At 44.0% G+C, this 22,079-nt stretch overlaps 1 pseudogene; it reads left to right on the top strand.

Annotated features, from left to right (window-relative positions):
• The window catches only part of LOC135218403 (TIMELESS-interacting protein-like), a 152,715-nt pseudogene that overhangs the window by 74,912 nt on the left and 55,724 nt on the right, over positions 1-22,079 (top strand).

The raw sequence follows: 22,079 nt of genomic DNA, 5'->3' as shown, positions 1-22,079 counted from the left end.
GCTTTCTACCCTTCTAGGGAATAGCTTGTCGTATTGACTATATACTGTGTGCAAGTTGAATTAGTTACAAGTTAAAAGCATTTCTGGGCTCAGCTCGTGTCGCTGCGCGAAATATCCTTTAATCTATTATTTCTAGGGTAAATGTACTAACACATACCAGAGAATAAATAAATAAAGAAAAAGGTCAGTATAACTGACTCGCTCACCCTCCAAGAGGGTGTCGGTATGAACACTATGGCGAGTGAGACCACTACCACGAGCCAAATGCCAATAGAATTCTCCCACTACAAAATCCCCCAAGAGGAGAGCCGACCCACAGAGTGGGCAGCACTTACTACTACTACTCCATCCCATGCTGCCGACTGCTGCGCCTCTGGTGGACATCCTTTTCAGTTAGCGCACACGATTCAGACGTGCCATTTTTTACTCGGTGTTTTTTTGTGCCCTTTCCTTTGGATTTATTTACCATGGAGCGTGCAGCCATCGCAGCAGCTAAGTTAGGTATTAGTGTTTATTGCTATTTGGTTTTTTCCGGCCCTGAGCCCGTATTTGCCGTTTTTTAGGTATAAATACGAACTCTAGGTCGGAAGCATGGCAGCATGGTTCTGCCTCGTGGTGGGTTCGTTCTTGGTCGCCCATACCCAGAACATCCCCTTACTTAAGTACGCTCTATTTTAATTATCCGCTTTGTTTAGGGTACGGTCTACACGGTTTTGTCATGCATGCATGTCTTTTACCTTATGTAGGCTCCTTCCATCCAGACCCTAGCCACGGCTCTTAGTATCGGCCTCGGCTAGAGCTTTTTTTTTTTGAGTGGTAGACTTGCCTTCGGGTTAGTCGTACACTCCTGGATTTTTTCTCCTACTATATTGTTTTCTTTCTTTCATTTTTATTATTCATTTGAATTAATTATATGATATTTGTTAGGTTAGTTAGGCGTCTGGCTTGCTTAGCCTAGGTCATGGCCCATTGGGCCTATATGCTACCGCTCTTCAGTTCGGTTGCTTCCCGATAGCATCTCTCTGATCAGTTGGTTATGTTTCTAGGCTTAGTTGTTGTTCTTATCGCCCCGTGGTCACTACGTGATCACGAGGCAGCCAGGCGCCTGTCCAGTCACCTTCCCCCCCTCCCGCTCTTCTATAGAGTCGGGGGGGTGGGTCGGTCTGCCCATGCTCGCTCCGCATACCCGAGCCTGCCTCCCTCTCTCCCCCCAGGCGGAGGGAGTAGAGGGACGGGACAGACCCAGACTGGACTCGACCTCTCCGGCTTCTCGGTCCGGCCGGATGGTAAGGTGGGGGGGGACTGGCCTTTCCCCCCTCCGTTGCTACCCCGTCGCTCCGTTGCTAGCCCGAGTCTGTATGTCCTCTTGCTCTTTCCCCCCACCTTACTAGGGCTCCTTTAACCACCGGAGACCTGGCATCCAGCGGAAAGGTGCTAGTCCACCCAGCAGGGTGGACCGGAACATACAGTCGGTCCCTCATAACCACATTCCGTCTCGCTGAGTTACAACACTCCGCCACGCACTGGACTTAGTCCGGTACGTTCGAGTTTTTAGGTTTAAGATCTTTTATGTTAAACTATTAAGTTTATCTTAAGTACCTTAAACCATCCCCCCTCCCTTCCTGTCTCACCGGATCTCTCCGGGGTTATAGCCTATTCAGGCGTTTAAGGGAGGGGTTATGCCCAAATTTTTTCCGAGCTCCGGCATGCAACGGAGTTCTTCTATCCTTTAGCCTGTAAGTGATAGTCTTTAAGATACTCATGTGTCTTTTCACTTACAGACCACCAACTGTGAGCATCCGGGATGCGCCGCCACACTTCAGGACCCATTGTGGACACGAAGTTTGCCGGTCCATGCTCCATGCGCAACTCCGCACGGGGACATCCAGGTCTGGTACCACGAGACGTGTACCATCTGTTACGATCTGGTGAGCCAGCTCTTAGACGGGGTAAGTATTCCAACTCCGGTAACTGGTCCTCATTTGTTATAGTGCTTAAGTTTTTACATTAATCACCCTAACTTAAGGTAAAATTCAGGGGGTCTTATAGCCCCTATAATTTTAAGTTACGCTTTAAGTTAGTTTTAGTTTTAAGTTATTCTTAAATCTAATCAATACCCTCTCTTCCAGGCTCCGGCTGTGAGGGATACCGCACTGGCAACCCTGCGGGCCTGGGTCGGCGGTTTCGGGAAGAACGCCGCCAAGGGTATGCCCTACATCCTTGAGAAGAGGTTGGCGGTACTAATCTTCCCTGGGAGGCAAGGCGACAGGCTACGTCGACCCAGCAGACGCGGCCCCGACTATCGCTTTCATCCAGCAACAGCTGGCTGCCTCGTTGACAGACCAAGGCCAGGACATCTCCTCGGAAGTCGCGACGCTGGATATCAATGTGGAACCTATGGTAGGTGTAGACGACCTGTTGGTCGAGGTAGGTAAGTTGGACACCCAAGGGATACCCTTGGGTGCAACTGGTTCTTCTACTCCTGCAACCTCTCCATCCTTCCAAGGCTTTACGGTAATGAATTATATACTTCTCCTGACGCTTCAGTTAGACCCAAGGTCAAGGGTCAAGCAGTGAAAACCTTGATGAAGACGTCGTCGTCGTCTAAGAAGACGGCTTCGGCGTCATCCTCTTCTCGTAAGTCTCCGGCTAGGAATCCCGGAGCAGAGAGATCTAAAGCTTCTGGGTCCGGCTCTAAGTCCTCGAGGAGTAGATCCTCCAGGGCCGACGAGATCTCACACTCCAGCGGAGTCGTCAGTTCTGCTACCCTTGGTTCCAGTTCAGGGCCACCCTTCCACCTCCGCAGCAGCTCCGGCTTTGGACTCCAACGCTGGTCTGTTACAACAGGTGGGCGATCTGGTTGGGTCTCTGAAAAATAGCATGGAACAAATGATCTCTCGGTTGTCTGATAGGATTACCTCTCAGGACAACATTATAGCCGGACTGAGCCAAGCTCCTCTAGCCTCTCCTCCACCTTTCAGCACAGGTGGAGCCCAACTTCCCCCGTATGACTCTCTACCTCCGTTCTCAATGAACAACCCTTGGAGAGTAGCGTCATACGCCCCCTTCCAAGACGGGCTCATCTCTATCCCGGAATGTGGAACTCGGAGGATTGAGGACTTCGAGTTCTACCCGGAAGACCTTCAGCCTCCGTTCATCGGCTACGCCAGGCTCACCGCCTCAGCCATGACTCGGGATGATAAAGTACCAAAGGAGACAGTCCTCTATTCACGTGACCAGGCTCAGAGAGAATGGCTCAGGTGTCTAGAGGACATGGATTGTTCCAACACGAAAATCCAACCTTTCAAGAGTCCGTTTACGATCTTTACGATGGAAGAGAGTACCCCGCTCCCTTTCCTGACAAAGATCGCGACAACTACTATTCCAGCAGCCCAGAAGGGGGATTCCATGCCTCAACTGAAGGAAGCAGATCCTACATCTCCTTTACTTCCTTCAGCCGGTGAATTGTGGGAAGACTTACCTAACACCTTCTCAGCTGGCAAACTCAAACCAGACTGTGCTATGGAGCAGTTTGGTGAGAAGCTACCTAGGCTTCCAGATAGCCTTATTCAGGCAGAATTCGATGCCAAATCGCGGTTAGCCAGGTCCATTAATTCCATGGCTATGACCGAGGTGGCTACCATTGCCTATGGGTCGGAACCGCTCTTCAAGCTTCTTACCAAATCTTTGACTCAAACGGTGCAGTCGGATATGTTTGAGTTCGCCACTGCTAGGACGAATTGTAGGAAACATGTCCTACAAGAAGCAACTATTCGGCACGAGCCGAATAAGTTGCTTGCGTCAAGCATCTGGGGAGCAGACCTCTTCCCAGAAGCGATGGTGAAGGAGGTTCAGTCAGAGGCTACGAGATTGAACCAGAGCCTTAAAGACCGTTGGGGTCTTACGGCCAAGAGACGACAGGATCAAGCCGGTAAGGGTAAGGCTCAAAGGAAACCTAGACGTTTCCAGCCCTACCAGAAGAAGCAGCCACGCTTTTCTCAGCAAGTTCCGGCTGTTCCCTTGGTGCAAACAGCCCAACCTTCCACCTCAAAGGCTCAATCGCAGCCGATTTATGTTATCTCCCCTCAGCCTCAGCCCTCCACCTCTTACGCCCTCTCTCCAGCCTACAACCAGGTCTTCGAGGGTCAAGCTTCACAGAAGTATGACCGCTCGGGTAAGGGAGGCAGAGGTAAGCGATCCTTTCGTGGGAGAGGATCGGGAGGTCCCTTTAATAGGGGAAAACATTTCAGGAGGCCGAGGAGGCTACCAGAACCAATGAGGAATTTCAGGTAGGAGGGAGGCTGTTTCACTTTCGCCACCGGTGGAACTTCAGCAAGTGGGCTCAGAGCATTGTGTCAAAAGGCCTGGGTTGGAGCTGGTTAGCGAACCTACCCCCATCCAGAACCTTTCCCGCCACTTCCTTCCAAGGAATTGACGGAGTATGCGGAGGATCTCCTTCAGAAAGGAGCTATAGCGAGAGTCAAAAGGTTAAAATTTCAAGGACGCTTGTTCAGCGTGCCAAAGAAAGGCTCACAAAAAGAAGGGTAATCTTAGACTTGTCCCGCTTAAACTTAGCCATTCGCTGCGACAAGTTCAAGATGCTCACGATCTCGCAGGTGCGGACCTTACTTCCCGTGGGGCCGTCACCACCTCTATCGATCTTACAGACGCTTACTATCATATCCCTATTGCAAGACACTTCCGTCCGTATCTGGGCTTCAAGATAGGAGACCAGACATTCTCCTTCAAGGTAGTTCCTTTCGGGCTCAACGTAGCACCCAGGGTGTTTACGAAGCTGGCGAAGTAGTAGTTCAACAACTCAGATCGCAAGGGGTTATGTAGTAGCGTATCTCGACGATTGGTTGATCTGGGCTTCAACAGTCGAGGAATGCAACAAAGCAACACTGAAAGTGATTCAGTTCCTGGAATATCTAGGCTTCAAGATAAACAGGACCAAGTCAAGACTCACTCCAGAGTCAAACTTTCAGTGGCTAGGCATTCAATGGAATCTATCCTCCCATACTCTGTCGATTCCATCATCCAAGAGGAAGGAGATAGCGAAGTCAGTCAAGCAATTTCTGAATCACAAACTGGCGTCAAGAAGATCTCAGGAAAGGATCCTGGGTTCTCTCCAGTTTGCATCAGTGACGAACATCCTAATGAAAGCCAAACTGAAAGACCTAACCAGAATCTGGCGCTCACGAGCAAATGTCAGGTCCAGGGACAAATTATCCTCAGTCCTCTGATTCTAAAGAATCGACTCCGGCCGTGGGCGAAAGTCAAGAACTTGTCGGTGTCAGTGCCCCTTCAGTTTCCTCCACCAGGGATCACCATCCACACAGACGCTTCATTAAGCGTTGGGGAGGATATTCCCGCAGTTCAAGAAGGTTCAAGGAACGTGGTCACCTCAGTTCCGTCAGTTCCATATAAACGTACTGGAAGCAATGGCAGTGTTCTTGACTCTCAAAAAGGTTACGTCCGCCAAAGTACTCCCACATAAAGCTAGTCCTGGACAGCGCAGTGGTAGTACATTGTGTAAACAGAGGAGGCTCCAAGTCACGTCATCTAAATCATGTCATGGTAGCCATCTTCTCCCTGGCGGACAAGTTCAGTTGGCATCTCTCCTCCACTCATATAGCTGGAGTGAGAAACGTCATAGCAGATGCTCTATCCCGATCAGTACCTCTAGAGTCGGAATGGTCACTGGACAACAGTTCGTTCCAATGGATTCTTCAGAGAGTTCAAGGTCTACAGGTGGATCTCTTCGCATCTCAAGCGAACCACAAACTCCCGTGTTATGTGGCCCCCAACCTGGACCCTCTGGCCTATGCCACGGACGCCCTGGCGCTTAGACTGGAACAACTGGGAGAAGATTTATGTCTTTCCTCCAGTGAATCTTCTCATGAAAGTGTTAAACAAACTCAGGACATTCAAGGGTCAAGTGGCTCTAGTAGCCCAGACTGGCCGAAGAGCAATTGGTACCCTCTCATTCTGGAACTGGGTCTTCGCCCTCTTCGGATCCCCAATCCCAGGCTCTCCCAGTCAGTACAAACGAAGACTGTGTTCGCTTCCTCAGGGATTCTCAAACCCTAACTTTATGGATTTCATGAAGTTTGCAGCGAAAAGGGATGCGAATATTGACCCTCAGAATATTCTCTTCTTGATGGAATCCGATAAAAGAGATTCAACTTTGAGACAGTATGATGCTGCTGTCAAAAAGTTAGCAACCTTCCTGAAAGAATCAGATATTAGGATCATGACAATCAATTCAGCTATATCCTTTTTCAGATCCTTATTTGAAAAAGGCTTAGCAGCTAGCACAATTACGACAAACAAGTCAGCCTTGAAAAAGATTTTTCAATTTGGGTTCAACATAGACTTGACAGATTCCTACTTCTCGTCTATCCCAAGGCGTGTGCTAGACTTAGACCTTCTGTAAGGCCTACGTCAGTATCATGGTTCTTAACGATGTTCTAAAGCTGGCTTCAGAAACCAATAATGACACATGCTCGTTTATAATGCTCTTAAGAAAAACCCTATTTTTATTAAGCTTGGCCTCAGGAGCTAGGATTTCAGAACTGTCGGCTTTAATCCAGAGATCCGGATCATATTCAGTTCCTTCCCACAGGGGAAGTGCTACTTTCTCCGGAACGTAGCTTTAATAGACTAAGAATGAAGATCCTTTGATGAGGTGGGAACCAGTGGACAAGGTACTACCCCTTCCACAAGATGTATCTCTTTGCCCAGTTTCAGCCTTACGAGCCTTTCTATCTAGGACCTCCTCATCCTCATCGGGTCCTCTCTTTTAAGAGAGAAAAAGGTGGCACTTTATCTATTAAAGGCATCAGGCAACAAATCCTGTACTTCATTAAACAAGCCAATCCTGACTCTTTCCCAAAAGCACATGATGTCAGGGCAGTAGCCACCTCAATTAACTATTTCCAACATATGAACTTCGATGAGTTGAAAAAGTATACTGATGGAAATCGCCGACAGTGTTCAAACGTCATACTTAAAGTCCTTGGAAGCTCTGAAATTTTCAGCAGTTGCAGCGGGGAACATAGTTTCCCCTGACTCTAACTAATCTTTAGTAGAAGATCCAGTCCTCCTTTCTACCTGCCTCACCCAACAGTTCGTCTATTCCTGCCTTGTTCATTTACGGTCACCTTGTGTCTTAGCTGCTTTTATGATGATGTGGTGGTGTCCCTTATTTTTTTTGCTAGGGACACTCACAATTGATGATGGATATTGATCTCGTGGATGTCATCCCCTTATTTTATGCTAGGGGATACATCTTATTGTAATGGTTACGGTTTTTTGTATATTAAGTCATATACATTCCTTTATATATTATTATTGTTGAGTTTGTTTGTTCAACTTATTATGTTAATTGCTCTAGTATTTTTGATACATAGCTTTACACAGATACCATTTTGGTACATATATGCCATATTACCCCTGTATATATATTATTACTCAAGTTAAGAAATATTATTAGAATTAAGTGTATTTAAGCAATATTTCTATTTTTGTATCACTGTGTATATGTATCCTTATTAGCAATTATATTCTTTTACTTTTATTTTATCTTTTATTTGAGACCTCTTTTTATTTTGTTGATTTTGTTTACAATCTTGTGCTATTTCTCTGGTACGATTTCGCGCAGCGACACGCACTGAGCCCAGAAAAGGATTTTGACGTAAGGAAAAATCTATTTCTGGGCGATTGGCTCGTGTCGCCAGCGAAATCCGCCCTACCCATCCCATCGCCAAGATTGTCTGCTAACTTCAGGATGGCCACCAGAGGCGCAGCAGTTTGGCAGCATGGGATGGAGTAGTAGTAGTAAGTGCTGCCCACTCTGTGGGTCAGGCTCTCCTCTTGGGGATTTTGTAGTGGGAGAATTCTATTGGCATTTGGCTCGTGGTAGTGGTCTCACTCGCCATAGTGTTCATACCGACACCCTCTTGGAGGGTGAGCGACGGTCAGTACTGACCTTTTTCTTTATTTATTTATTCTCTGGTATGTGTTAGTACATTTACCCTAGAAATAATAGATTAAAGGATATTTCGCTGGCGACACAAGCCAATCGCCCAGAAATAGATTTTTCCTTACGTCAAAATCCCTTTTTTGTTCAGTACAGTATAAATACAGAAATGTATATAAAAAACATAAATATAAATGAAAAGTTTGTTTACCTTTGGTAAATGAAAAGGAAAATGGTATGCAACATATTTTGATTAAATTGGCTAACCCTCTTCAGTGTCCATCTTATCTGATATCTGGATTAATGGGGTCCGGTTTAATGAGGGTTGACTGTAGTGTTGTGCCAGTGCAAGTGGAGGTACTGGCTGCCTGTCCTGGTTAGCATCAGTAGTCTTCAGACTCCGAGAATTCCAGTCCCGGCAAGAGGCCCCATTGGCGATTTCCAGGCAAGTCTCATCCTTTAAAGATATGCACAAACTCTGTGGACAGCTCTTTGCTTCTTCCTTGTAAGAGATTTAAGGATCTGCCCCACAGCCCACAACTGTCCTGCAGTGCTTGGCGCATTCCTGAGCACATGTACCTTTTGCCTGAGAGTGCTTTTTCAGAGTGCCAGTATTTGGCACCCAAGTGTCATTTAGTCAAGAAATGCCATTTGTCTTAGTCCAGGCGCTCATCACTTAAAGAGCGCCCGACTTCTTCCCCCAAGTGCCAGTTCCAGTTTCTGAATGCTTATTGCCAGCTCCCGAGCTCCCACTGCTAGCTTACAAGCACCCTTTGCTTTTACGACGGGCTCGATTAGTGGATGCCTGATCCAGCCTTTACTGTACTGTATTTCTTTACAACTACATACGTATAGTTGACTCTAAGTATGATTATCTCTCATATCATAGCAGTACACATGAGAATATTTGACCTGTGGTGATATTTCATCTTTAATCACCGTAAAAGTATTTAAAATGCAAGTTTCATATGTTGGCAAGCCAACACCAAACAGGCTATAGCAAGTTCACAGACAACATTGAATGAGTGTATATGTACCCTACTTACACAATTGCATTTATCCTTTGGGTTGAACAAAAATAAAAAAAAGAAAATAGAGTAAAACTATAGTGTAAATGAGAATACTGTAGCATAAAATATAAACAATAGTGAAGGAGTGTGTGTTCTACTGTAATCGAGCATAAGTGTAAACATACCTCAGTTATTGTGTCTCTTATCTATTTACCTTTACCTTGTCTTACTTCTTCCTAACAAACACCATATTCTTTGGGAACTTGAATTTTAAGTCAATGGCCTTTGTGGGCTTATTCCATATGAATAGGTTTCATCTCAATGGCCCTTGTGGGCTTGTTCCATATGAATAGGTTTCATCTTCTGAATAATTGATAATAATAATATATCCCTACACCATATCTCAGTACATATTGTACATATGTTTTCAAGAAAATGTGAATTATTGTATCATAAACTAAGCATAAAACCAAACAAACCCCAGGAAGTTTATGATGCCATCCAGTGAGTAGTACATGCATACATGTGTAGCTGTTGCCATGGTTTTGCTCTGCTTGATTTACTTTATTGCATTTCATTGCAAGTTTATGATTATCACACATCAAAAGAATATTTTATTGCTATTGATATTTTATCCCTTATCACTGTAAAAATATTTGAAATGCATATTTCAAATAGGCCAGACAACACCAAACAGGCCATAGCAAGTTCACCTATGCCGCAGAATGAGTGCATCCATATGTGTTGCCTTTTTTTTTTGACCTTGCTTGATTTGCTGTCTGTTTCATTACAATTTAGTTGACCTAGTATGATTATCACACATAACAGTACTACACAAAAAAGTTTGTTATCACTTGATATTGCATCTCTCTCTCTCTCTCTCTCTCTCTCTCTCTCTCTCTCTCATAGAAATTTCTCCACACCTCCCCCACCCCTTTAAACCTTTTTTCAGTCAGTTGAGTGTAGTCAGTGTCACCAACATTTTCTTGAGGCTGCACAGCATTGCCAACCATTGGAGGGCAGTTTTTAAAAATTTCTTCAAATTTATATACTATATATCTTTGGAGCCTTGATCCTTGATCTGGGTGTATCAGATAATGTCGAGTTCTGGTTAACCCTTAAACGCCGAAGCGGTAAAAAAAAAAATGTCTCCCGTGTGCCGGAGACGTTTCAGAGTGAGCGCGGGAGCGGAAAAAATATTTTTTTCAAAAAATCATAGCGCTCTTAGTTTTGAAGATTAAGAGTTCATTTTTGGCTCCTTTTTTTGTCATTGCCTGAAGTTTAGTATGCAACCATCAGAAATGAAAAAAATTATCATTATCATATATAAATAATGCGATATATGATAGCGCAAAAATGAAATTTCATATATAATTGTATTCAAATCGCGCTGTGCGCAAACGGTTGAAGGTAACAGTTACTTATTTTTTTCGTTGTAATGTACACTAAATTGCGATCATTTTGGTATATAACAAATTGTAAAACGATTAAAGCAACACAGAGAAAATATTATCACAAAATAATGCATGAATTCGTAACGCGCAGACATAAACACATATTTTTTTCAAAAATTCACATAAATCTAAATATTGTCCTAGACTTCCAATTTCTTTCAAAAAAAAATGAAGACAAATGATTGAATATTACTATACTGTAAGAATATTAGCTTACAAATGCAGTTTTCGACCATATATGACGAGTTAAAGTTGACCGAATGTCGAATTTTTTTTATATATATTTTTTATATGCAATTATTTCGGAAATAAGAAAAGCTACAACTTTCAAATATTTTTCGTTTTATTCTACATGAAATTGCGCACATTTTCATATATAAAACTCTATGAAATGCCTAATATGAAACGGAGCAAATATTCCGAGAATGGGACTTACGCATTTCGGAGATTTGTGGCGGAGAATCCGCGCGCGGAGGGAAGGAAAGTTTTTTTTTAAAAAGCACCATAAATTTAAATATTGTGCTAGAGACTTCGAATTTGTTTCACGATGAAGATAAATGACTGATATTACTAGACTGTAAGAGTTTTATCTTACAATTGCGTTTTTCGACCATTTTCGGTAGAGTCAAATTTGACCGAACGTGGTTTTTTTTTTCTATTTATCGTTATTTATATGCAAATATTTCGAAAATGAGAAAGCTACAACCTTCAACTATTTTTTTGTTGTATTATACATGAAATTGCGCACATTTTCATATATAAAACATTTATGTAACCGCTATTTAAAATGGTGCAAACATTACCACAATTGCACGTATGATTTTTTCGGAAGAGTTTACCGCGCGGACGTAAAGAAAATGGTATTTTTTTCATAAATTCACCATAAATCGAAATATTGTGGTAGAGACTTCCAATTTGTTGCAAAATGAAGGTAAATGCTTGAATATTACTAGAATATAAGCGTTTTAGCTTACAATTGCGTTTTTCGACCATTTCGGTAGAGTCAAAATTGACCGAAGGTTGAAAATTTGTCACTTATCATTTTTTATATGAAAATATTTCAAAATTGATAAAAGCTACAACCATGGGTTGTTTTTAGTTGTATTGTTCATGAAATTGCGCACATTTTCATATATAAAACTTTATGTAACGGCTAATTTAAAATGGTGCAAACATTACCACAATCGCATGTATGATTATTTTCGGAAGAGTTACCGCGCGGGACGTAAGGAAAAAGTTTTTTCATAAATTCACCATAAATCGAAATATTGAGCTAGAGACTTCCAATTAGTTGCAAAATTAAGTTAATGATTGAATATTACTAAAATATAAGCGTTTTAGCTTACAATTGCGTTTTTCGAACCATTTCGGTAGAGTCAAAGTTGACCGAAGGTTGAAATTTTGGCACTTATCGTTATTTATATGAAAATATCTCAAACTGATAAAAGCTACAATCATGAGTATTTTTTTGTTGTATTCTACATAAAAATGCGCACATTTTCATATATAATAGTCCATGTAACGGCTAGTTTAAAATGGTAAAAAAATTATGTCAAAGTGACTAAATAATTTCAGAGATGTGTCACTGATACTTTTTAGTGAGGCAGAAAGAAATTCGCGCTTGCGCGCTGCGTACGATTGGTTTTAAACAAACAACACCCTGATCCATGAACTCCCAGCATCCCCTAAGGCGTGTGATTCAAGAGTTTTCGGCTGGTAGGCCTAAAAGTATTTTTCCGCGAATTTTTAAAAAAACTTTTGTATGTCGACGTAAAATACGTCCAGTCGGCACCCGAGAGACAAAAAATGTCGACGTAAAAGACGTCCAGTCGGCGTTTAAGGGTTAATGGCGATATCTTAATATAATGGGCGTAATGTCTGTCCGTTCATCTGTCATTCAATCACGGCCAAATGGCTCGCCCAATGGCATGAAACTTGCAGGTTATAGTGGGGACCCCTAGATGGTTTTACTGGGGTTTCATCCTAACTTTGGCCACCCCCCAACCAACTCCAAGGGGATGGGGTGAGAAGGGATTCCTTGAAATGGAGCTGGTTCTGCCCCTGAAACGAGGCTGGTTATGCCTGTAGACTTAGTTACTTTACGAATTTTCATACATAATTTCTGTATACATATGTTTGCTAGTCCAGATAATTGAGGGATCATTGTTTTCTGTTTTGTTCATGCCACTTACCTGGCAGATATATATATAGCTGTATTTTCTGAAGTCCGACAGAATTTCAGAACTCGCGGCACACGCAGTAGGGCGGCCAGGTGGTAGTACCATTCCCGCCGCTGGGATGCGGATATCAGGAACCATTCCCATTTTCTATTCATATTTTTTTTCTGTCGCTGGTCGGTAAACTACTGTTTACAGACCTCCGCTCAGGATTTTTTGGATTTGGCTCGCATTTAAGTATCTGATTGTCTTTTGGTATTGATTTTGGATTGTTGGATTAGCATACGCGATAGTGGACCGTTTTTTGACTTTGGATTGGCTTTTCTGTAAACGTGATGTCTGGATCAAGTGCAGTGAGTTTCAGAGTGTGTGTGAGGACTGATTGTAAGGTGAGGCTACCGAAATCATCGGTAGACCCCCACACAGTATGTATGAGTTGTAGGGGGCATAATTGTTTGGTGGATAATCGGTGCAATGAATGTGAGAGATTGACCGATGATGATTGGAGAGTGTATGAGTCCTATTGGCGTAAATTGGAACGCGATAGGATCAGGAGGTCTTCCTCCAGGAGTGGTTCTACCAAAGGTAAGGGTAATAATTCACCTGTATTAACACCTGTAGAGTTTGCATCTCCTAAACCTGTGTTGCCTTCGGGCCCTGAATCTGTGTCGGGAGAAGCTAATGCTCTCTCTCTTATTTTGGAGTCTCTACGCACTCTGGAGACCAAAGTGAAAGCCTTGGAAACTGGCTCAGTTCAAGTGTGTGATCGTGCCCCTAGTGTTGTGGAGGGGGCGTCAGATCGGCCCCATAATGCCTCTAGGCCTAGACCTCTATCGGACTCCCAAGACTCAGGGAGAGGGTATGTCGAAAGCCGCAAGAGGGTTACGGGGGCTCCCCACCGATCTGGCGTCCCCCCTTCGGCAGGCCTTGTTGCAAAGTCCCAGGCTGTCAAGGACGCGCGCACAGGCGCGAATCCTTAAGGACTGTTTTTTCGTCCTCCGAAGCGTCCTCCCCGCGCAAGGGGTTGGAGCGCTCGGAGAGACTCTCGTCCGCTGAAAAGGACGTTTTCGTGTTGAGGACACTTCACGTCCTGTATCGCCGCTTTCTTCGGAGGACGCTTATGACGCTTTTCCTCCTCAGAAAAGAGGTAAGATCTCCTCCGATGAGGACGCTGGGTTGTGCGCACAGGAGCGTATCCCTGAGAAGCCCAGGTAGCTGTTTACCTGCTGAGAAGGAAGGAAGGGGCTGTCCCCTCGCCCCTCGTCTTCTCGCAGGATCAGTCCTGCTCCCTCTGTTCGTTCCTCTCCAACGAAGAACATTCTTTTGTCCCTTCAGGACTAGCTATCAACGCTTATGGCTCAGAGGACTCGCCCAGCAGCAGTCGAGCCTAAGCGGAGGAAGGACCTTAGACTGCCCGTCAAGAGGACGAAGCAGTCTCCTTCTCCCTCTCCTCGTTCGTCTCTTTCGCCGATTGCGTCTCCTTCGGCGATTCGCCGATCTCGTTCGTCCTCTAAGAAGACGTTGCGTCAGGACGCTTTTGAAGACGCTCGGCAGGACGCTCGGCACGACGTTCGACAGGACGCTCGACAGGATGCTCGGCAGGACGCTTGGCAGGACGCTCGACAGGACGTTCAGCAGGACGCTCTTCAGGACGCTTTGGGGGACTCCGGCCAAGAAGAAGTCGTACTTCAAGACGCTGGTTTGCGCGCACAGGCGCGTATTCCGGATAACATGTCTTCCCTTTCGTTTAAGAAACGTAAGGAACGCTTCTCTTGCCAGGTGAGGCTGCCTCGGGTGTCGCTAAGGACGCTTATCGCCAGGTCCAGGAAAACGCACCGTTCAGTACGCTCTGCCTACTTCGAGTGGTAAACGTCACAAAGAAGACAGCCTAGATAATGCTTCATCCAGTAAGCATAGGGGGTCTTTGATTAAGGCAAGACCCGACGTACGTACGCCCTCTCCGGAGAGGCGGTCTCCTCTTCGGATTATAAAGTTCTCGTGCGGCTGTTGCGTTCGTCCTTCGAGGACAAGTTCCAGCCTGCAGCTCCCAAGTCTCCTCCTTCGCAGTTTTTTGTTCATCCTCTAAGACTGGTAAGACTCCGGAGTTTGTCGAGATGAAGACTTCGCTCTCCACTAAACGGGCGTTCAAGAAACTCCAAGATTGGATGGAACGAAGGAGAGATCAAGGCAAGACAACTTTCGCATTGCATCCAGCTAGACTCAGCGGAAAAGGGGGTATGTGGTATAAAACCAAAGAAGACGTGGGTGTAAGAATCCCTTCTTCAGCACAAGGGGATTTCTCCAGCTTGGTGGATTCTCAGAGGAGGTCCCTTTTATCCACTGCTAAAGTGACCTGGACCCCACCCTACGGAGACGGACCATCATTTGAAGGGTCTGCTCCGGACTCTTGAAGTTTTCAAACTTCCTAGACTGGTGCTTGGGAGTTCTAGATCTGCAATCGAGAAGCCCAGAATCTCTCAGTCTGGGGGAGCTGTCCAGCGTGTTATCATGCATGGACAAAGCCGTCAGGGATGGTTCAGAGGAGCTCGTCTCTCATTTTGGGACGGCCTTCTTGAAGAAGAGAGCTTTGCTGTGCAATTTCACGGCTCGTTCAGTTACTCCAGCTCAGAAAGCGGATTTGCTTTTTTCTCCTCTTCTAACCATCTCTTCCCCCAGACTTTGGTTAAGGACCTGACAAGCAGTTTGCAAGAAAAGCAACGCAGGACCTCTTAGCCCAGTCCTCGAGACGTTCGGCAGTCCCTTCCACTTCAGCTTTTGTTAGACCGCCGAAGAAGGTTAAGCCCTTTCGTGGGGCGCCTCCCTCGAGAGCAGCTCCTCGAGGGAGAGGTTTTTCACGAGGAAGAGCTTCTTTTAAATCAAAGCCTTCCAAGTGAGAAGCATGTCCTTCAGACACCAGTCGTAGCCAGACTGAAGTTTTTTGCGGGAGCATGGAGAGAGAGAGACACGGACACTTGGTCCCTCAAGATCGTGGAGCAGGGGTACAAGATCCCCTTTTTAGATCTTCCTCCTCTTTCTACGACTCCCAGAGACCTTTCTCCATCCTATCAGGGAGAGAAGAAACAAGTTTTATTCGATCTTCTTCAACAAATGATCGAAAAAAGAGCGGTGGAACAAGTCATGGACCCTGGGGTCTCCAGGTTTTTACAACAGGATTTTCCTAGTACCAAAGCAGTCGTCAGGTTGGCGTCCAGTTCTAGATGTAAGCAGGCTCAATCTTTTCGTGGAAAAGACCAAATTCACGATGGAGACGCCTCATTCTGTTCTGGGAGCCTTGAGACCACCCGGGCGACTGGAATGGTGTCCTTAGACTTGCAGGACGCGTACTTTCACATCCCGATCCACCCTCTTTCAAGAAAGTACCTAAGGTTCGTCTTAGACAAAAAAGTGTGGCAGTTCAGAGCTATGTGTTTCGGCCTGACCACGGCTCCAATGGTGTTCACCGTAGTCATGAAGAATGTGGCGAGGTGGCTACATTCTTCGAGGATAAGAGTTTCCCTTTACCTCGACGACTGGCTTATCAGAGCGTCGTCGAGAGAAAAGTGTCTGAAGGACTTGCAGTTCACGTTAGCCCTAGCAAAGTCCCTGGGACTTCTTGTCAACCTCGAAAAGTCGCATCTGACCCCGACACAGTCCATCGTGTATCTGGGGATTCAGATGGATTCAGTGGCTTTTCGAGCGTTTCCGTCCCAGGAACGTCAGCGGCTAGGATTAGAAAAGATCTCGGCGGTTCTTCTTAGGGAAAGAAACTTGCTCGGCGAGGGAATGGATGAGTCTGCTGGGTACCATTTCCTCGCTAGAAAGGTTTGTTTCCTTGGGAAGACTGCACCTCAGGCCTCTCCAGTTTTTCCTTGCGGACGAGTGGAAGGCCAAGGACGATCTCAATGCGATATTGAGAATATCTCTTCCAATAAAGAGCCATCTAAGATGGTGGTTCGACCCACAGAAACTACAGGAGGGCTTGTCCCTAAGTCTTCTGAGCCCCGACCTAGTGTTGTTCTCCGACGCTTCCATCACGGGCTGGGGAGCAACACTAGGAGGGAAGGAGTGTCAGGCTCCTGGAGAGGGGGAACAGGTAGCCTGGCACATAAATGTCAAAGAGCTTGCAGCAATCTTTCTGTCTCTGCAGTTCTTCGAAGGAGTTTGAAGAACAAGATCGTTCAGGTTAACTCCGACAATACCACAGCACTCTGCTTATTTGAAGAAAATCATTGGGAGGAACACACTCCAGAACTGTTGTTTTTTTCCTGGCGAGGGAGATTCTGCTGTGGGTGAAGAGAAGAAAGGTTACGATCCAGACGAGGTTCATTGCAGGAGTGCAAAACGTCAGGGCCGATCTTCTCAGTCGTCGGGAACAAATCCTACCGACGGAATGGACCTTAAACAAAGACGTGTGTCGAGACCTTTGGAGGTTGTTGGGACGTCCTCTGGTCGACTTATTCGCGACGTCAAGGACCAAGAGACTTCCTCTTTATTGCTCCCCCCCCGGTCTAGATCCAGAAGCGATCGCTGTGGACGCGTTGCTTTGGAATTGGACGGGTCTAGATCTGTACGCCTTCCCACCATTCAAGATTTTGGGGGAAGTCATGAGAAAGTTTGGCGGCCTCAGAAGGGACGAGGTTGACCCTGATCGCTCCGATGTGGCCAGCGAGAGAATGGTTCACAGAGGTCATGTCTTTCCTTGTAGACTTTCCAAGGACATTGCCCTGGAGGAAAGATCTAATCAAACAGCCTCACTTCGAAAGGTTTCACCAAAACCTCTCCGCTCTGAGTCTGACTGCGTTCAGAACTATCGAAAAGTTGGCCAGAGCGAGAGGTTTTTCGAAAGCAGCTGCGAGAACAATCGCAAATGCAAGACGTGCTTCTACAAGAGCTGTTTACCAATCGAAGTGGGCTTCCTTCAGGGCATGGTGTAAAAAGGAGGGAGTTTCCTCTTCCTCGACCTCTGTGAACCAGATAGCTGATTTTCTGCTCTTTCTCAGTGAATGTGCAGAAATTAGCAGTCCCTACCATCAAGGGATATAAGAGCATGTTGTCAGCGGTTTTTAGGCACAGAGGCCTTGACCTTTCTGACAACAAAGACATTCATGATCTTTTAAAAATCTTTTGAAACTTCGAAGATTCCTCAAACGAGACCTCCTTCATGGAACCTTGACGTGGTTCTTAAGTTCTTAATGTCAAGTCCTTTCGAACCTCTTCAAGCAGCGTCTCTTCGAAACTTGACAAGGAAGGCTCTTTTCCTAACTTCTCTGGCGACGGCTAAGAGAGTTAGCGAAATACAAGCTTTTTAGTAATTTAGTGGGATTCAAAGGAGACAATGCTGTCTGCTCTTTGAGCCCAACTTTCTTTGGCGAAGAATGAAAATCCTTCTAATCCTTGGCCGAAACTTTCGAAAGATCAAGGGTATGTCAAGTCTGGTGGGCCAAGAACCAGAGAGAGCCCTGTGCCCTGTCAGGGCTCTCAAGTTCTATGTACATAGAACAAAAGAGGTAAGAGGTCCCTCAGGTAATCTCTGGTGCTCTGTGAAGAGACCAGAGTTACCTTTATCTAGAATGCTGTTGCTTTCTTTCTGAGGGACGTCATTAAAGAGGCTCATTCATCTTTCCAGAAGACTGATTTGAGCCTCTTACGAGTGAAAGCTCACGAAGTTAGAGCTGTCGCTACCTCTCTTGCCTTCCAAAAGAATATGTCAATCAAGGACATTCTTGATTGCACCTTTTGGAGGAGAGTAACTCCGTCTCTTCGCCTCACATTACCTAAGGGATGTGAGAACGATTTATGACGACTGTAATTCACTTGGGCCATACGTTTCTGCAGACACAGTCTTGGGGTCTGGAAGTAGCTCTTTCCCTATCCCTTAGTTAGGTTTAGGTTAGTTTTATTGTTGTGTTTTTTAGGTTGTGGTGAGTCTTATGTGAAGATCTCCCATCCTTTAGTTAGTTTTTAAGGGGTCTTTGGATAGTTGGTCAGGTGGTGGTCAGTTGCTTCGTTGCCCTCATATGTATGGCTCGATGGTCTTGTCACGTTGAGGTCACGTACCGTTGACAGATCATCCAGAGCGCACCAGCACTACAGGTCTCCACCTGGCTGGCAACTCTGATTTAAGCAAAAGCAGGCTTAAGTGACAGTAATCACAGAGTCTACTTTGCTAACAGGTGAGGAACCAAGATGTATATCATCTACTTAATTTAAGTTTCCTAAAAAATCCTATTCTGTCTCTTCCCACCATCCGAAGGTGGGATTCAGCTATATATATATCTGTCAGGTAAGTGGCATGAACAAAATGTTATTGTTATTATACAATTAAGTTTGTTCATACTTACCTGGCAGATATATATAATTAAAGTGCCCGCCCTCTCCCCTCAGGAGACAGGGGCATTAATAATATGAATAGAAAATGGGAATGGTTTCTCCGATATCCGCCTCCCAGCGGCGGGAATGGGTACTATACCCCTGGCCGCCCACTGCGTGTTGCCGTGAGTTTTGAAATTCTGTCGGACTTCGAAAATACAGCTATATATATATCTGCCAGGTAAGTATGAACAAACTTAATTGTATAATAACAATAACATTTTACATTTATTTCCTTAATAGTTATTTTACTAATTTTTATTTACATATATATTTAAATTTCAGAGTAGCAGGACCAAGAGGAATTCCATCTCTCCAAAAGTATTTAAAAATGTTAAATTTCAAGGCAAAAGGGCCACAGAGAAAGAAGACCTGGATATATTATTAAAACACTTAGAGCATTGGCACATCGCTTATATCCTAGGTTTTCCTTTTAAGATGTTGGAGGCTTGAAAGGCTGGGTAATAAAAAGCCAGTAAAGGTATGTAGTAGATTTTCTATGTGATATTTTAATTCCATATTCATTTGAAAATTACTCTTGCATTTTAGGTGCTTTGTTAATTATAGCAGTAGTAAAGCTATCACTTTGTCCTGTATGGTTTTTTGGTTTTTTGTTTGTTTTTATTGCAAACACTTTACATAAAGCCGTATTACTTATCTGCTCAATCTTCCAGACACCTGGCAACAAAACAAATGAGTTTTCACTTCCACCTGGCTGATAATACATCTGGGTTACACATTGCTTCTAATAGCAGATGTAGTCAGATCCATGATATAGAAACAACAGGTAGTCCCATGCACAGGTCCAGTGTATTTTTATCTAACCGACCATAATCTGTGACGTTACCCAAATCGGTCGAAACAACAGTTTACTGATGTAAACATAGGGATAATTGCCTTTGTTGCACTTTGAAATAGAATTTAATAAATATCCCTCCATAGATTTAAGCAATTAATACAATTTTTGAACATATGAAATATTTTAGTTCATGTGAATATTGATATTGGAGAAATCAAATAGGCGAAATGTTGCAAAAAAGATTTTTTTGTGAAACTTTTAGAGATTGACAGGATCCTGGAGACTGATGTCATGGGATTTTTTCCATAGTTTTTTAAACTTCCATCTTGTACGTGTGTGAGTTTGGGACCTCGTTGTCAATTGTTTTAAAGTTGATGGCCTTATAGTAGGTTACCCGTTGGTGCGAGTCTGCCTTTCAGTTCGTGTATTTTGTTAAATTTACATAGTTAAATGTAACAAAATAGGCTGACTCTTGTCAACGGACACTTACCAAAGGAAATCAGTTGTAAAACAATTGACAGTGAGGTCCCAAATGCACACAAGGGCACGACAGGGAAGTTTAAAAAAAAAACCCGTGAAAAAATCCCTGACATCAGTCTCTGATCCTGTCAGTTTCAAAAAAAAAAAAAAAAAAACTTTGTGCAATAGTTCACCTATGCGATTTCTACAATACATATCGATATTCACATGAACTACATTATTTAATATGTCCAAAGTCACATTCACCGCATAAATCTATGGAGGGATATTTATTAAATCGTATTTCATAGTGTAACAAAGGTAATTATCCTCATGTTTGCATCAGTAAATTGCCACTTCGACCGGTTTGGGTGACGTCACAAAATCACATGCGCAAATGAATCCCAAACTCGTTGCCAGAGCAGGACTACCTTCTCATTACTAATATTATGGTCAGATCATTGTATGTCTGGTTCTGTGTGCCATACTGATTACTCTAATTTTCATTATTTAAATCATATTTCATGTTTAAATCTCTTTTTGTTTGCTAAATGTGTATAATTTTTCTATAGTAATATGGTGCATAATTCTTCCTTCTTTGGTCTTTGTTCTCTTCACTGTTTTCATCTGCTTACTTAATGTAGGTATTTATCCATTTCATTTGCATTTAATAACTTTTTTCAAATTAGTTATGATCAGCTTTTGTATTGAATTAAGTTTGTCCTCTCACTCTTCTTCTTCATTCCCCACTACTATCCCCCCAATCTAAGTGGTTGGTTGCTTTTATGCGTCTTCTCCAACAATGTCAATTGAAAGTATTATCTTCTGTTAAGCCCTTCTTCTCTAAATCCTCCTTCACTTTATTGGGCCTTTTAATCCTTTGCCCCTCTCTTGATCTAACCCTAACAGGCTCCACCCTACCCTTCTTCACTCACTCTCCTCATTCACCCTTACTAGAGGCTAGGGGTCCATACTGTCTCAGTCTGGATTCTTATCATATTGGTAAGCTTTTCCACCGTCCGGTAATTTATTTTCTTCATTCTCCAGCCTCTCACATAGTGAGATCCCCAAATTCCACATCATCATCCTCATTTCTTAGTTAGCTCCAGTTCCTGTTCTTCCTCCCTTCGTAATTTAATGCCCATGTTTCTGAACCATACATCATCACTGATCTGATTGTGATACAATAGACCCATATTTATTTTCCCCTTCCACACTACCCCTGCCACCTTCCATTTCCCCCAAGCTGCTTGTTTTATCCTACTTTCATCATCAGCTTTTACACCCTCCCTCCTGGCTAAAGTAAATCTTAGGTATTTGAAATTCTCTGCTTATTTTTAAAAATCTAGACATCTTGTATAAATAAACTATCCCCTCCCTGCTTGCTGACACATTATATCCACATTTACCTTTCATAAACTCCATTCAAGAGATTCTGCCATCTTACCTTTCTGTTGCAACTCTTCAGTCTCTGCAGTAATCACCAGATCATCTGCTATAATACTTTCCATAGATTTTCATTCATTACCCCTTCACTCAGTTCATCCCTAGATATTTCCTTCTCTTGCTCCTTGCAACCAGTGTGAAGCAAGTATGCTGGAATTACATTAATAATGTCTTCCTCTCCTAGTAATACTACTATTAAAGCCTACCACTAACTTTTAACTTTCACCATTTTTTCTTTCCACTCACTACTAAATACAGGTTCATTTCTTCCAATTTATGACCCACAAAAATAAAGTTGTTCATACGCTAACAAACCTTCGGTCTTAACAATAGGATAATTTTTTAGCACCTAGCTGGATCTGTTAAGTCGCAGATGAGAAG

Source organism: Macrobrachium nipponense, chromosome 9 (assembly GCF_015104395.2).
Source record: "Macrobrachium nipponense isolate FS-2020 chromosome 9, ASM1510439v2, whole genome shotgun sequence".
In the NCBI taxonomy this organism is placed as follows: domain Eukaryota; kingdom Metazoa; phylum Arthropoda; class Malacostraca; order Decapoda; family Palaemonidae; genus Macrobrachium; species Macrobrachium nipponense.
The sequence above is the reverse complement of the archived record's forward strand: the minus strand, read 5'-3'. Positions and strand labels throughout refer to the sequence as shown.